This window comes from Opisthocomus hoazin, chromosome 19, assembly GCF_030867145.1.
Source record: "Opisthocomus hoazin isolate bOpiHoa1 chromosome 19, bOpiHoa1.hap1, whole genome shotgun sequence".
NCBI classification, from domain to species: domain Eukaryota; kingdom Metazoa; phylum Chordata; class Aves; order Opisthocomiformes; family Opisthocomidae; genus Opisthocomus; species Opisthocomus hoazin.
This window is the reverse complement of record NC_134432.1, coordinates 14,502,127-14,518,058: the sequence shown is the minus strand read 5'-3', so window position 1 is coordinate 14,518,058 and position 15,932 is coordinate 14,502,127. Positions and strand designations below refer to the sequence as shown.

The 15,932-nt window shown below is 47.3% G+C and overlaps 1 protein-coding gene across 2 annotated transcripts in view; it reads right to left on the bottom strand.

The window, feature by feature from the left end:
• Positions 1–15,932, bottom strand: part of COL5A1 (collagen type V alpha 1 chain) — a 160,051-nt gene that overhangs the window by 123,232 nt on the left and 20,887 nt on the right. The window lies entirely within an intron of this gene.

Here is a 15,932-nt window from a genome sequence, read left to right as displayed (position 1 = left end):
GAATTAGCAGGCAATAAGACTGGCACTGGCTCAGATCCAAGTCATTATTAGCCTCCCTCACACAAGTCATTCACCAGTTTTAAAAACAGATGAAATATGATTTCAATACCTCTGCAAATATAATATTAATACCAGCTTCAAAGCTAGGATGCTGTGCTGCTGGTCAGAGACACTAATTCAGTGCAGAGAGGAACAGCTGACCATCTGTCTACACGAGGGCAGAAGAGAGAATATACTATCTTATTAACTACAGTAGTTCTATTTTCTGGATGTCTTCACCCAATCTCTGTCATTCAAGCACATCCTGAAGATTAAGCATCAGACAGGAAATTCATGATCTCACAGAAAGGCTTTAAATCAAGAAGTTGCCATCACACTGATGCAACCAGTTCCATTCTTTTTTTTCTTAAGCTCGTTGATCCAAAAAGTTGTTTTGAAGCAAATACCTGAGCAAGCTTCCCCAAAGGATTACGCACACCATGCAAAACAACCGCATGTCAAGTCACACTAGCTGGGCTAACAGGTAAACCCACAGCCATGCCTTCGGCTATAAACAAGTTACAGCAGTGCAGCACCCCGGCACGGTGTGTTGGTGCTCATGGGTTGTTCCTGCTGCCAGCAGGCTCACCCAGTGCCTCACAGGGTTTGTGCACACCATTTGAGCCTGCCCAGGGTGAAGGCAGGTGGCATGGGGCAGCAACACAGCACAACTCCGCTGCAGGCAGCCAAGGGCCCCCCCGGCAACCCAGCCCAAGGAAGCCCCATCAAATCATTCCACCTCTGCCAGGTATTCCACTCCCATGACACTGGGATTTCTGCACAACTACCAGTGCATAGGAGCATGCAGCTGGACTGGCCAACACCACACACAGTTACAGAAGAAGAAAAATATGCATGGGCATTTTGACTAATGAAATGAAGCAAAAGGCTTGTTTCCTTAGCAGCCCTCCTCAACCACATCCCGTTAGGCTTGTATCCTGACTGAGGCTCTCGCTGTTGCAGACACTGAACTAGTTAATGGTGAGCACTTGTCTCACACTCAGCACTCCCCACACCAGCAAAGTCAGGGCTGGTTCTCCTCCAGATGTTCAGGTCTTTAGAACATCGATTAAGTAATGCAGGTGACAGGTCTCATTAATTTCCTAATCTGGTCTTGCTCATGTCAGGAGAGATGGCATCTCCATAAGTGGAATAACCTGATCCAACTTTAAATGCTTAAAAGAAATTACTTTGAATTTTGACTTGATACTTGGAGCAAAGTGCTGTCAGAAAGATGAACCACCCAACCTGGCAAACCCTTAGCAGTGCCCAAAGCAAATGTCTGCATGACAGCTTCATTTAGCCTTGCCTGGACAATATATCACAGCTGTATTCTTTTGCCACTTGATCCATTATTTTCCCCAAAGAGTGTTATTACTCAGACCCGCAAGGACAGCCATGCATTAGATAGTCTGATGTTTGCGATGATGCCCAAGACAATCCCCCCAGGCTGGCTGCCCCAGCTCCCATCAGGACCACGGGGCATCTCACCATGCTGCGTGGCCAAGATTGCAGAGCTTACTACCAGCTTGCAGGATGACCACAAACAGCCCAACTGCATTCAGGAAGGCGCATGGCATCACTACTACTGCAAAAAAAGTACAGATCTCCCACAGGACAGGAAAATAATACAGGACAAAAAGTTTGCCTTATGTTGGATCAAGTATATTACTAGAAAGGCCAGAGAGGAAAGAGGGAGAGGATTTGCAAGGGATATGCCATATGCAACTGGCTGCATCCATGGGGAAGGGCTACAGCATGCACATCAGCGCTGAACACAACAAACAACCCAGCAGTAGAAAGAAATAGCACGAACAGATCTTTTACAGTGTAAAAAGTTTTGGTTACCAGGAAGATCGTCCTAATATTTGCATGGAAAACTCATGTACATTGTTAGGCAGTTTTTAAAAGTTTCCACAGCCCTAAGAAGTTGGGCCCTCAATGAGAGATTACAAACATATGGCAAATCCAAGTCAACACTGGAGATAACAAGCCAGCTGAGGGAGTCTGGCCCAAGCAGCATGCAGCTGTAATGTTTCCTCATCTCTCTTACTCTCATTAGACAGTATATGGATGACACACATTTGTCTAGGCTGTCCTTGCCATTTAGATCTTCCCACTGCCTTTAACCATGTTTTATTTCACACAAAAGTACCCAGGCTGTGTTTAAGTGACTAAAATTACAAATAAAACTCCAGCTCTCCTTCCAGTTATCTCACTGTGCTCCAAAAGATTCAGATCAGCCAGCTCCTAAGCTGCCTCCAACATTTATTTAGGGAGGAGAGAGAGGAAAAAGGCAAAGGCAAGGGGGAGGGGATGCGAATTCCAGACTCCTGACATCAGCCTGATCCCTACGCCGGCTGTGGGGGGACCAGAGCCACGCTCACAGCACAGCCCATAAACCATCCCATGGCAGGGTCAAGGCATTTGCAGGAACAGAAATGTCTGCAGAACCCCCCAGCATCCAAATGCTTGACTGTTACGACAAAACTGTGTGAACATCACCTCCTTTGGCAAGGGAGCCCCAGCTGACACCAGAGCCAGTCGGGGTCATCTCGCAGGAGAGAAGCATCAGGTGCTGGACAAGCTGCTCACTGTCACGATCTTACAGCTGAAACTGTGCAGTGTATTGTCAGGAAGGAAGCACGACATGAAAACAGAGGATTTCACCAGCTCTATACATTAACGGCACCACTTGTAAGCCACATGGCAGCTCCTTCCCAAAAGCTCCTGCAGCAGTAATAGCAAGGCGATGGGCATTCAAGGGAGCTGGACCTCCTCCAGCCATGAACAGGTAGCAGGTCCAGCTCTCCAGCCCCTGCTCAGAGCCCTCTGAACAGCCCTCACCCATCACCAGCGCCCTGTGCTGCCTTCCTCATTTGCAAAGGATGAGTCAAGCATCTGCCTGCCTCCCTGCGCTGCTGTGAGCCTCCAAACACAACATGCAATTCATCTTCATTTTGAAGGAAGATCCTCTATACATCCATAACTATGATGGATTAGGACAAGGCGAGATATTAAAGTAGAATAGCAGTCTGGGTATTGCACAAACTGCAAACCATGCAGGCAATCAGCAGGAGAGGAAACAATCTCTGTTCACAGATGTTCACAAATGTCTCACCTCTGCTTGCTCCTGGAAATCAAAGGAGAGCTGAGGAGCCAGCTGAAGCCCTACAGACCACTGATGGTGCACTTCATCACTAAGAGGATTGGTTTGAGTAGGACTGAAACAGCATGAAAGTCTCCAGCTCTTTCCAGGAAGATGAGCTTCGCACAGAAGCAGCTCTTATTCCTGCCCAGCTAATCAGTTTGTTTATTTTCCCTTGATTTTTCAGCCAAGTCTCAACTCAGCAACCTTCTGTTAGGAGCTACGACGGCACAGGAGGTGCACAGGAAGACTGAGACTGGACTGACCAAAACCAGGCCCTACGGGGTATTTCTTACAAGCTTGCACTGGGCTTGGCCTTCAACTGAGAACTGAATTCGCTGTTGCTTTATGAAAGCTTTTTTTTTAACTTGCCATTTTATGAATCACATTACTATGCAGCATTACACACAAGATCATTCTTTCACTCGAGATGCACAGGGCTCCCCAAAGAGACCAGCAGCTCAGTGCCTGCTGTGCTGGAGGGAGGCAACATACCTGGTACACAAAGAGGCAAACCCCAAATAGCCAAAATTAGACCAAAATCAGACCAGAAGCTGCCCCAAAAGCCTGCACCCAGCAGTGTGTAAAGCCCTTGTACAAGTCCAAAAAGGAGCATTACTCTCCCATTGTAACGGAGCAGAGCTGAATGACTTGCTGATGAAGCAACAGTGGCAACAGGAGGAATTAAATCCCTAATTCCTCTGTCTGACCAAAGCTTTAACCACAAGACCAATCTTTCTGTGTTAATCTGGTTCCTGATTATTTAATTACCCATTAAAACCTGGAACAGAGGCACCTGGTACTAAGTTTGTAACTCTACCTCCGAGTCTGCAGTAGCCAATAGCCACTTTTCCTTTCTTACACAGCAATATAAAGCAGACCAAGCCACAGTTATGGAAATAAACTCCCTGGCTTTGGGCTGGGCACAGGCTCTAGCCAAAACAGGGTCAGCATGGCCATGCCCTGCCACCCTCCACCACAGCCAAACTGCCTGCTCGGTCTCAGCTGTGGGATGCAGCAGCAGACATATCCCCAAGGAGTTCACAAGGAAACCAGAGCATCATTAACATCTGAAGGTGAATATTAGAGCACACTAGACATCCCCATCAGTGGGCAAACCCCATTCCCAACACGATTGGCTTGTTCATCCTCACCTTTCCTTTCCCTGACTGTTCTTTAAGTTAAGTTTTTATAGAGAAAGGTCTTCAGCCCTGCTGATCCTTTGGGACATGTGCAATAATAAACAAGGCTTTTTTTTTTTCATTCCATTACACTTGCTAGTCACAGACCAGAAAAGGGGACAACCAGGCCCCTGCTTAGCAATTGCAGTGAAGGTCAGTTAAAGACTTTTTCCACACACCATCCACCACACAACACGTTATGCAAAGGTTAAACAGTTCATTTTCTCCACCAAGCTCGGTATCATGCCCAGACCCTCCTAATTTTATCCTCCCTGGCCAAGGCATGTTGTGTTGCTTTCATGGCAGAAGCTGTGCTAGCCTGGCTTCACTCCTGCAAGAGCTAATGGGCATCAGCCCAGGGCGGGCACACACCACCAGTTCCCTGCTCCTCTCGTTTCATCACCCATTGGCTCTTTCCCAGCTTGATGTTCTCAAATGCAGGATGGATCAGCAGAAAAACAAGACATTATTCCCCGCTTCAAAAAAAAAAAAAAAAAACAACACAAGCCAAGAACCTCACGGAAATGGTGCTGTTGAAATTCAGGGCAAGATGGACCTGCAGCTTCTGTAGACCACACTGAAAATCCTAGCCTACACAGCATTAGCCAGAAGTCATTCATCTAAGCCTTATTTATGCCTGTAATAATCACTGTTAGCACCTGAAGCCAGGCTCTTGAATGGGCCCCAAAGCACTTTACCAAGCGCCAGGATACATAAGTCGCTTATATGTTACTTGTGGGTATCCACATTTCCAGCGTCTGAAAAATTACCAAATTACAAATAACAAGTCTCAAAGCAATTTGCTCTCCCGTCATTTTTCAAGGTCTTTAATTAAATCCTTATCCCCAATGAAATCATTGATATTGAAACTTGTCACCGAGTCACAGGCTGAAGCTATGGCAGCCGTGCAGTGAGAGGCATTGCCCGTGGCACGCGGAGGGAGCTGCTCGCCCCAGCCACCCTGCACAGCCCATCAGGGCGAGCTGAGCAGCACCAACACACACTGGTCGAAAGGCAAAGCCAGGCATTCAAAAGAGTACAGTCTGGATTCCAGTAAATTGTAAAATTTACATATATTTATTTTCCCAACTATACACAGTTTTACAAATCTGTTATTAAAGTCCAACTAGGCACAAGAAACTTTATGAGTCTGTTCTGAAAGGTGCCTCCCAATTTTTCAATGTGATCTTCAAGCTTTTCCAGCTGTCATTTAGTACATTTTTTAAGTAAAAGTGAAGCAATCGCATGGCTCCAGGAGCAGAAACTTTCAGAAAAAGCAAGAAAACCCCAAAGTACCACCAGACTCCTTGTGCAAATCCCAGCAAGCTGGCAATACCACTACGCTGTACCTCAACTGCAAAATTAACAGTGAATGCATTAGCACAGGGATAACGAGGACTTGGAGGCAATCCAGCCTCTCCGAGCCACCCACCAGCCCACGGTGCCGGGTGCCCGAGCAGAGCTGGGTGCGCAGCATGGGGTTGGAAGGAGCTGAAAAGCTGCTCTTCTGTAGTACGGAGAGCACATCTGGAAAACCTACCCCAATTCTTAACAGCTCTGCTGCATTCATTTGATTGCTAGTGAAAGGCTCTGGCTTGACATCTCCGGAGATCAAAGCCAACCCTTTGAGAACGCTTGCAGTAACGAGAGCAGCAGACAAGTTCCCACACCACGGCCAGCCTGCTCCTTCCTCCGAGGGTCTGGAAAGACCATGCATCCACCAGTCAACAAGAAAACTACCTCCCCAGTCACACCAGTGCCCTCATTACAACCAGCACTGTACCTGCAGCAGTCTGCATTCTCCACATGAGTTAGCAGCTAGATCTACCTCCTTCTCTTCCGACCCCTACGTGTTTTCCAGCAGAGCCACGAGGATGCTATCTATTTGCTGTATTGCTGAAAACAGACTGGCTTTTCCAAGTGCTTTTTGCTTATCTCAAACTGGTCAGGAAGCCCTCGAAGATCTCAACAGACCAGATGCTGAAAAGGTTTTAGCAGAGCAGTTTAATCAACCCAGATGGCACACACACCACTAGCACTGCCCAGTGCCACACGCTGTCCACAAGACAAGCAAGCAGCAGCGCTGCCACGCGGCAGTTATTACAGCTGTGTCCAAAACTGAGCTCAAGAGGTCAAAGCCTTCCCCTTTCACCAACTACCCCTGCCATCTTACAGCACATCTGTAGCTTATTCGGTCGTTTCTGGCAGTATCAAGCATGCCTTCAGCATCTTCACTGAACACATTCCTACAACTTAGAGTTAAGAAAATCCCCTTTCTTCAACTTTTTGCCTTACTACACCCTTCAATGGAAAAAATTCCTCATCAGCATCCTGAGACAAACATTTATTGTGCACAGCTGACCTGCTGCTGTATTAATGGAAGAACCAAGACATTTGGGTGTCTGGAGAAGGGGTCACCATCCTGTAGTAGCAGAGAACCCTTCTTCTATATTTGGTTTCGTAACAGCTAAAGGGCATCCAAAGACCTTCAGGACTTAATGACTCAGCACTTAGTCATACTATAGTTTATGTGCAATTATTGCCAAAGATTTGAGGTCATAAGGTGAAGAATGAATAAGCATTTATGCTCCCAGCTCACTCCAGGTGCCCTCTGCAACTTTCTCATTGTTTAATACATAACCCACCAGTCTGGGTATTTGTAGCCAAGTGTCACATCACCAGTGAAGCAGGTTTACTGGGAAGCAAAGCCTTCCTATATGAACAAGCAATATAAAACAAGCTTGCTGTCTTTTCCGACGGAAAGTAATGACAGTAAATAAAGCAAATAGGGATTATTTCTAGAGTAGCATCTCCTTGAAGACTATCTCAAGTCCCACAGAAAGCTGGAAAGGATTTTCCACAGAAAAAGCAAAGCAATACACTGCAGATAACCTGCCCACAATTAACCAACTAGTTTAAATGACCTTATTTCTCCTGCAAACGGAACCCCACCAGCATCCAGGCTGGCAGGAGAGGCTCTGTCATGCCCACCCTTCTGTCCTGACTCCTCAAAGCCAGCAACTGGACCTGAGTATCCCAGCCCTCTGCTCCAGCCCCACGGCTGTGCATGGGAGCACTGTGCTCAGACACCCACAAGCACCTTCCTACATCTCCCTGCCTCCTCAGCCACCCATCTCACTTTAGACCTCAACCAGAAGGGTAGTTCCACACCTTTCAAAGCCAAAATGGGATCGCAGTGGACTGATACAAAACAATGCATAACTGGAATCATATTCAATAGGTCAAGAACAGGGAATTTATCTTTCTGACGTAAAGGTAGTAAATTAAAAAAAATGAGAAATTAAAAAAAATTTAAAAAATAATTGGATCTTGGGCTTGACTACACCAGGGTAAATTCATTGATCTAAGAGTTGCTCCAGATTTCCATCATCATCTCCAAGAGCAGAATACAACTCCAAGCCTGGGCAGATCCAGCTCCTGTACCCAGCTGGGCTGCTGTCTCTCCCATGCAGCCTTAGCTAAGCCACTTTGTGCCAGGTAATTCGGTAGATACAAGGTGGATCTAAAACTTGCAGCTTTAATGAAATAAGGTCCGCTTATGCCACCAGAGAACCTACTCCTTAATATTCATACCTCTTTTTGTCATCTTTAAGCCAGAAAAATCACTAGCAGCTGTGTTATGAGTATATTATATAACTTTGTAAGACACTTTCAGGTACTCAGATAAGTGTGAAGTTATTACCATGTTTTCCCCAATATCAATACGTCCTGCACAAACAGCATTAGACAGAGCAGCACCCTGTCTCACTGCATTAACTTCTAAAACAGGAACAGAGGATTCTGCAGGGCTGCCTGAATGCACAGCAAAAACCCATTCCTGGGAGGAGATGGAGGAGAAGCTATTGCATATTTTTAAAGGAAAAGGCGATTTCCAAGAAGTCCCAAAAGCCCCCGAGCTGCACGAGGTCAGCCCAGGGTGCCTTCGCCCAGCAGCACCACAGCAGTGGGGACGGGAAGAGCCAGCTGCCACCCAGCAGTAGCCCCGCGCTTTGATCCCGACCTGGGAAACCCAGCCAAGGTCGGGGTCCCTCGGGAGGGAGTTGAGTCTCCGCACCGACAAACCAACACACTGGGTGCCTCACTGCCCTGCCTGAAAACCAGCAAGGGAGAACAAGCCAAACACAGACCCTTTCCCTTGCATCATTACCAGCTTTCGCCTCTTGAAATTCTTTTCCAATATAGTTTATTCTTAGTGCTAAATAAACACTCCTTTATTTCCTTTGGAGGACCAAACTCCAACCAGCAAGGCAAGGCAGAGTGTGCAGGGAGAAGGATGCCCACTGCGTTTGGGGTTTCTCACTCCCCAGCCAGCTGCCCAGAGGTTGAAATGGATGTCTTGGCTTATATCAGGAATTAAATACCAAGGGGTAATGCTCCTGTGCTGAGATCCATAAGAGACAGCCAAACGCAGATGAGAACTGGAAGTTGTTTCACTTGGCAATGTATTTTTATGGAGCCTGGAGTCGCCAGGTCATGCCTATGAGATTTCAGCTGTCTATACTCCTTATCTGAGAACTTATCCCCACTGCTGAGCTCCTAGCTGCAGCCCTTGGATAACTGACTAAAACAAGATGGTAGGGGACAAGACAAAATATAGAAAAAACAAGAATATAAAGCTCTAGTTGCCATTGCTCAAGCATCCTCTGGATGGACTTAATAGAGCCCCTTAAATTCTTCAGCAACCCAACAGCCCAATAAAACAAAATTATATATTTGGATAAAAAGGGAAGGCATTTTAAGGAGGAGAATTGAGGAATCTGAATTGCAGGACTCAAGATATAAAAATTTGTTCCCTAGGAAGGAGCATAACACTGCAAAAAAAAGGCCAGCTACGAAAGGGGTCAGGTCTCGTCTGGTGCACATCAGCTCCTTCCAATAGCTGCAACAGAGCTGTGTCAATTCACATTTCTCTAGATAGCCGAATATTTCACCAATGACTCATGTCATCCCCTTATGGAGTGTTTTTAAAAGCCCAAATAGTCTCAACTGTGAACAAAGGAAACCATTATGCAGAGTCAGATTCTAAAGATCATATGCATAATCCCAAAAGGGAAAGAAACCCAGAACTGATACCGGAGCAGCTCTGCAAGACTACATTAAATGCAAAGAATCAGATAATCTTTGTTCCTTTGAGCATAAATCTATCTTTTTTTAAATAATCAAATCATTTGGGTTTCTAATAATGCAGTGGTGGTAGCAGCTAACAGCAGGCAGAGAGCAGGCCTGTCCTCCACAGAACATAATTAAACCATGCTAAAAAATCTCTGCTGCAAATGCCACGCAAAACTTAAAGACACAACGCACAGAACACAGGCAAATGTATAGGACTTTGGGGGAAATCCCAGCCTCATTCAAGAGCAGCAAATATCCCATTCTTTTTAAACAACTGAGGATTTCAGAGTCTCCCCTGGTTGGGGAAGGACAAACACCCCAGTCCGGGGCTGGCTCCATGGCACGGGGATTGCTCAGTGGAGGAAAAAGGGTGCCAAGGGCTCAGGGAGGAGGACGGGCTTTCTTCCAACATCGGAGCAGCTCTGGCCCGGACAATCCCTGCCCCATGGGAGCCAGGGCACGTCTGTCCACGGGCCAGAGAGCAGCCGAGTGACACATCCGTCACTGGGAAGTTAGGGACAGCCCACTGCCGTGTGCCAAGAGCACGTGGAGGATGGCACCCACGGCAGGGTTCTGCCCCTTCCAAGGAGCTGCTGACCCCCATTCCCACAAAGCCTTGGGTAAAAGCGATGAACGCAGTCCGGAGCACAGCGAAAGGGCAGCAGTGGGGTGCTCAGAAGTGCAGGTCTGAGTGTGCAAAGGCAACGCAGAGCATCCCTTTCCCTGCTCATGAGCAGCCACCCCATCCCTGCAGGCATCAGTGGGCTTTGCACTGGGTTTCACCAGTTGTCCCCAAGAAGGGGGCCACGGCACGACTTCTTCCTTCCACTCCCCTCCCCGCTGAAGCAAAGCATCCCATCCGCTCAAGAGAAAAGCACAAAGCCTTTTAAGGCAGAGCACAAGCCAAGCCTTGCCAAACCCCCAGCCCACGTCAGCACGACTGTTCAGTGTCCGAGCAGTTTTTATGGGCCCGTCCTGACAGCAGGGTCAGAAGAATTAGGTGAATCACCAGCTTCGCAGTCGCTGTCCTTGCGTCTGCTCACATGCCCGGGCTGCAGTGGGGATGCCTTGCATACCACCCTGCCCACGGCCCCACTCTGATCCTGGCCAGCTGGGATCCAGGGGGAGCTTTCCAGTCCCCCACCACTTGGATCAAGTATTTCTGGGTCACTGTGACATTTTGGGAAGTTTTCCAGCAGAAGTTTGATTACTGGCAGGAGTCTTGCCCTTTAAAGAAAAACTCAAGGTGAACGGAGTCTAAAACTTGTAGAGTTATTAAAACAACAAACTCCCATGCTCAGCAGATCTGCAAAAGGAAATGGTGACAGAGCATGACTCCATCTTCTGAATGACTACCTGAGAGGTCTTAAAGAGAGCTCAGTTTTAGGAGCAGTTTCTGAAAGCCAGCCATAAAGGGATGCAAGTTTTGTGCAAATGAACAGACACTCTCCTTCCCTCCCGCCCCAAGCCTCTGGGGTTCCTTTACTCAAGAACCCCACTTTAAAACCCTCGCAAGGCCCCCAGATCACCTCAGCCCTGAGGGAGCGCATGGAGACGCACCAGCAAGAGATAGAAATCTCATCCAAGTGATCTGTCATTCTTCCTGAGCAAAACCTTGGTACAGTTTTGAGGTTTCCTGTGTTGAGGTGGGGGAAAGAACCTCCGAGGTTAGAATTGTCCCCTCTCTGCCTACAGCACCTCGTGCTTTTCTGCAGGAGGTGCTCAGGAACCAGTTAGTATCTCCACAGACATCTGACCACTTGACCCAGCTTGGTGAAAAGGAGGACTTCTTTACTGCTTCTCTAAGTGATTGGTATTTTCTGGCTGGGGCTTACAGGGTGCCCGCTGCCCTTCCCAGTTCCGCTGCGCTGCCATGGGACTCGCACCGAAGCCAGCTGCGGCCAACACGGAGGCTCCTCATGGCTCTCAAGCAGGTGCATTTGGAGGTGGAAAAGGAGAGTTCAACCTTTTGTCTTCGCTCTACGGAGAGCCACATGTTCCCAGAGGATCTGGCACTTGGACAGCATTTGCAAAGTACTTTGTAATGATCAACCGCTTAATGCTCTTTGCAAGATTTAATTAGGGCCTGATCTCACAGTCAGTGGAAGTTTTGCAACCAGTTTTAACAGCATGCAGAATAGTTCTACTCCTGCAAGGAAGAACGAAGCTGGCAGGCTTACCTCCCAGATAGAGGGAAATAATACACGAAGACCTGACGTAACAGCCCCTTTGCCAGAGCAAGTGTGAGCATCCTCCCTCAGCTGCTGCCACCATCTGTGCCAGCCTGCTGCTCCTAGATGCTGCAGCACACCACGGAGGGCACCTTTCTTCCTCCTTTTCATATCCAAAGCTACTTGGCACTGAATCAAGAACAAGAAGGGCATCACCCTTTGATGAAACGAGGGAGACAAGCATCAAGGCAGTGGCCTCCTCCACATGACATCTCTCAAAACCTCCCAAACAAAAACCTTCTAGGAAGAGACATAAAATTCAAAGAGCTGAACTGTGGTTTTCCTGCAAAAGCAACACTGCAGCCCTCTGGGTCATGTTTTGTGGGTGACCATCTCATTGTATCCCAGGGATGTCACTGAGCACTCACAGACATGTGACAGGAATTGTTTCAGGCAGGCCAGAGCCATCACACAGTCATGCCCTACACCCAGGAAGCCCAGCCCATCTATAGTGGATGCTTACCAGCACCCAGCAGCCCACGTACACGTCATGGCAGCTTGGGAACAGAACGAGCCATGGTCAGGGTTTCTCCTCCTCCCACGCTAGTGGCTGGAAGCACAGCTGGACACACCAGGATGCACACAAAGCAGCCTATACCTGCATAGGCTGGCCAGTGCTGCATCCCTTCTTGACACTTCATGGTTAGGCAAAAAAAGAGCTCATCAGGCCACTTTCTAAATGGAAGTCTCTGCCAAGGGAAACAGGACCACTCTCACAAGCGCAGTGCAAAGGATTATGTTCCCTCTCCGCATCTTCCAGCGGTACGCAGAGAAAACAGGAGATGCTGAAGAGGTACCATTAGAGCAGGCTGTCCAGCAACTGTGGCTGGAGCTCCCGTGATGCAAGGACACGGGGGACAAGGGACACAGAAGAACAGACAGCATCAGCTAGACCAACAGAAAGAGCAGCCAAAACAGACAAGCTTTGGGGGAACATTAGCCATTCTGGAATAATACCCTCTCCACAGCCTTCCTATAGCCATGCCCAGCCCTTTAATTTCTGTTGTGGTGCTGCAAGTGGATTGCCCAAGCATGAGCTTAATTAAACACACTAACACAAGCACCTGTATAATTACAATCATTTCCACCATGGTAAACATCGCAGCTACAGTCAGGCTGGCAATCAGCATCACATGGCTGGCACATCACAGGGAACAAAACCAGGGCACTACCCCACACCTGGACAAGTAGTCCAGCTGAGATGCTCCCAGAACACAGGCATTTAAGAGCTAGAGACTCATTTTCATGCACCACAGGGTTTTAGTTGTCCATAAAGTTAATGGAACCAAGCATAAGTCATTTTTATTTTTAAATATTTCATTAGATGACTTTAAAAAGGCCCAACACTGAATTATTTCCAGCACTACTCTATACTTCAATATTTTGACACAGGGAAAGAAATGTAAAACCAATTCTTTCTTCTCAGATGTTTAAATCTATGAACTCTTAATATTTACTTTATATCTATAGCTGATTTTCCTCATCAAAAATGTAGCCGGAAGGCAAATTTCAAATTAATTTCTACTTGACTTCATGAAAAGTGTTCCGAAAGCTTGCTTTCCAAAATTTTCTCCAGAGCATTAGCTCCTTTGAGTTTATATAGCCCACATCTGCACAACGCAGGTGCTGCTTTCAAGGCAAGAACAGCAGGAGGAAGATGCAGGCCCAAATTAACAACCCCCAGCCACAAGTTTCATCAGTTCTCAGCCAACATCACAAACGAACCCAAGAGCTGTGATGCCCTCAAGGGAAGTCTGCAGGCAGGCAGAGAGAAATTCACCACTTAAGTTACTATTTCCTAATGATTTTGTCAGTTCTAACCCATATTTATTCAGCAGATCTTATTCCCAATTAAGTGTTTAAATGGATTTCTTTCTTAAACATCAACAGGGAATGAACATTACTTTACTTCAGCCCAGTTGAGGTTTTCACGGACCAGCTAGAATAATATACAGTCTGTTGATGTCCAAACATGCAGAAGAGGCTCAACCAAATGCAACGCCTCCAGTTCCCATTCCTTTCTCATTTCCAGTCCCGTTACAAATAAAACACAAGTACATGGTGTATTTCCCTACTGCCCGAGTTCAGAAACGACACATTGGGAGGTTTTGCATTCAAAGCACAGGATTCCTCCCCACCCTCAGCCCCCTGGTCCAAACGGTGCAAGGAGGTTTATTACCATTAACTGGGCACATCAAGCAGCATTAGGGTAATATCAAGAAACCCCTGTTCAGCCTTGACCCACCTCTGTGATCTCTGACCCTCAGTCATTAGAGGAGAAAGCCAATCCATTAACCCCCTCATTACACTATCTCCATTACAAATAGCTCTCAGGAACCAAATAGGAGCTAATGACCCAGACCCAGCCCCCTCCTCCTTGCACCATCCTACCTGTGATGGGAGACAAACCCTCTCAAGAGACAGCAAAGCCACCATCAGACACCATCTCTCACTGCTGTTCCAGGCGCTGATTTAAAGGCGATTACGGATTTCTGCTAATCAGGTACCAATACTCCTAACAAGATCACGGCTTCATGTGTTCGAGTCCCACGGCTGCCACTACGGTGTTTTCCAGCACTGACCAAGTCACACAGGGACAAGAATTGATTTCAGAAAATTTGGGTCACAGCTGCACAATTATTTTTCCCACCCTCCAGTTATTTTCTGTTACACTGGGTATGATGCAATTTGTACATTGACTGTTCTTGGAATTTTCTGCTGCACTTCATAGCTGAAATGTCATTTCAGGTCTTCCATTATGCATGAAGGAGAATTCAAACCCAAAGATAGCATCTAAATTGAAATATGCTACTATAAAAGCTAAGAAGAAATATCCAAGATACCCATCCAAAAAGCTTTCCCAGGACTCAAACTAACACTAGCCCAGACAAATATTTACATAATTATTCACATGGGTTTGTTTTATAATAAAGAGCCTTTTATTATTATTAGTTTGGCATCAACCACCTAACTAGAGGCCAATGACAGTTGCAAAAATCACCAAGTTCTCTCCTGGCAACACCAATAGGAGAAGTGGTACTGAGTGATGGGCAGGGCCAGGGTTGTCGCTGCCCTCCCGCTCGCCAGGGAAACCAGGAGAGGGTACGGTCAGGAAAGGGATGATGTCCCCACAGACATGAGGGGATGGAGGAGGGACAGCTTCTGCCTCTGGCTGACTGCATGCTGGGGAAACGGAAAATTGATGGGCCAAGGGTAAGAGATCTCCTGGCAAAAATGCCTGCTCATGCCTGGTTCTTTCCCAGCTCTAACACCAGCACTATGCTACAACGCTGGACGAGTCACTTTTGTGCCACTCTGCTTTACTTTGCCTGAATGTAGGCAGAGTACCCAGCCAAGTGGACCTCAAATCTGAAGTCCTACTGTAGCAGACAAACATACTGTAGGCAGAAGTAATCCACTTAGCACCGAAAAATAAGAGATAAGAACATGCCAAGGTACTTCTGGTGGTCTTCACTGTGAATAAAAATGTGCACAACCCAGTTTTAAGGTGAGGTTTCAAGTACACCGATGGAGTGGAAGATAAGAAAAACCACTCCTGGCTTGCAGTAAGAAACAACCGAGATTTGTTCAGTGCCACCTCTGTGCATGCTTCCAGATCACACTGCTGGAGATCCCCAGGGGTTGCTGCACACACAGGCTCCTCTTGTCAATCCCATTATTAAAACTGCCCCCTTCCACTGCTGGAAAGGAACCAAACTGGTGACACCACCTCCAGCTTCCCAGGTGCCTCTGGGGACCTTGCCTCAGCAGGGAGCACAGCAGAGGCAAGAGAGCTGGTGACAGCAGACCACAGGCTGCACGAGCAGCAGATCTGCTGGTCCGCAGCCCCTGTTCTGCCAGGGCACTCTTCTTCCTGGGCATTTTTCTGGCCATGGTTTGTGCAGTAGCTGGGAAGGTCCTCAAACCAGGTCCTTCAGGACTTCTCTATATGGCCCCTTTTACCTGTGGCCTGGTTCAGGCACTCAGCTCTCCAGTTCACCAATCTGAGCAAATAGTCAAGTTCAGCACCTAAATCCCTTTGTGCTCCTGAACCTCTGGAAAGGACCTTTCCCTACTGACTTGTTCCAACAAGTCCCTGCAAGCCCAGCTTCCAAGCCCTATCACTGCTTCAGCTGCTGGTTCCTAAACCCCTTCCAACTTTGCCAAGTCTTCTTAGAAAAGAGATGAGAAGACATGATG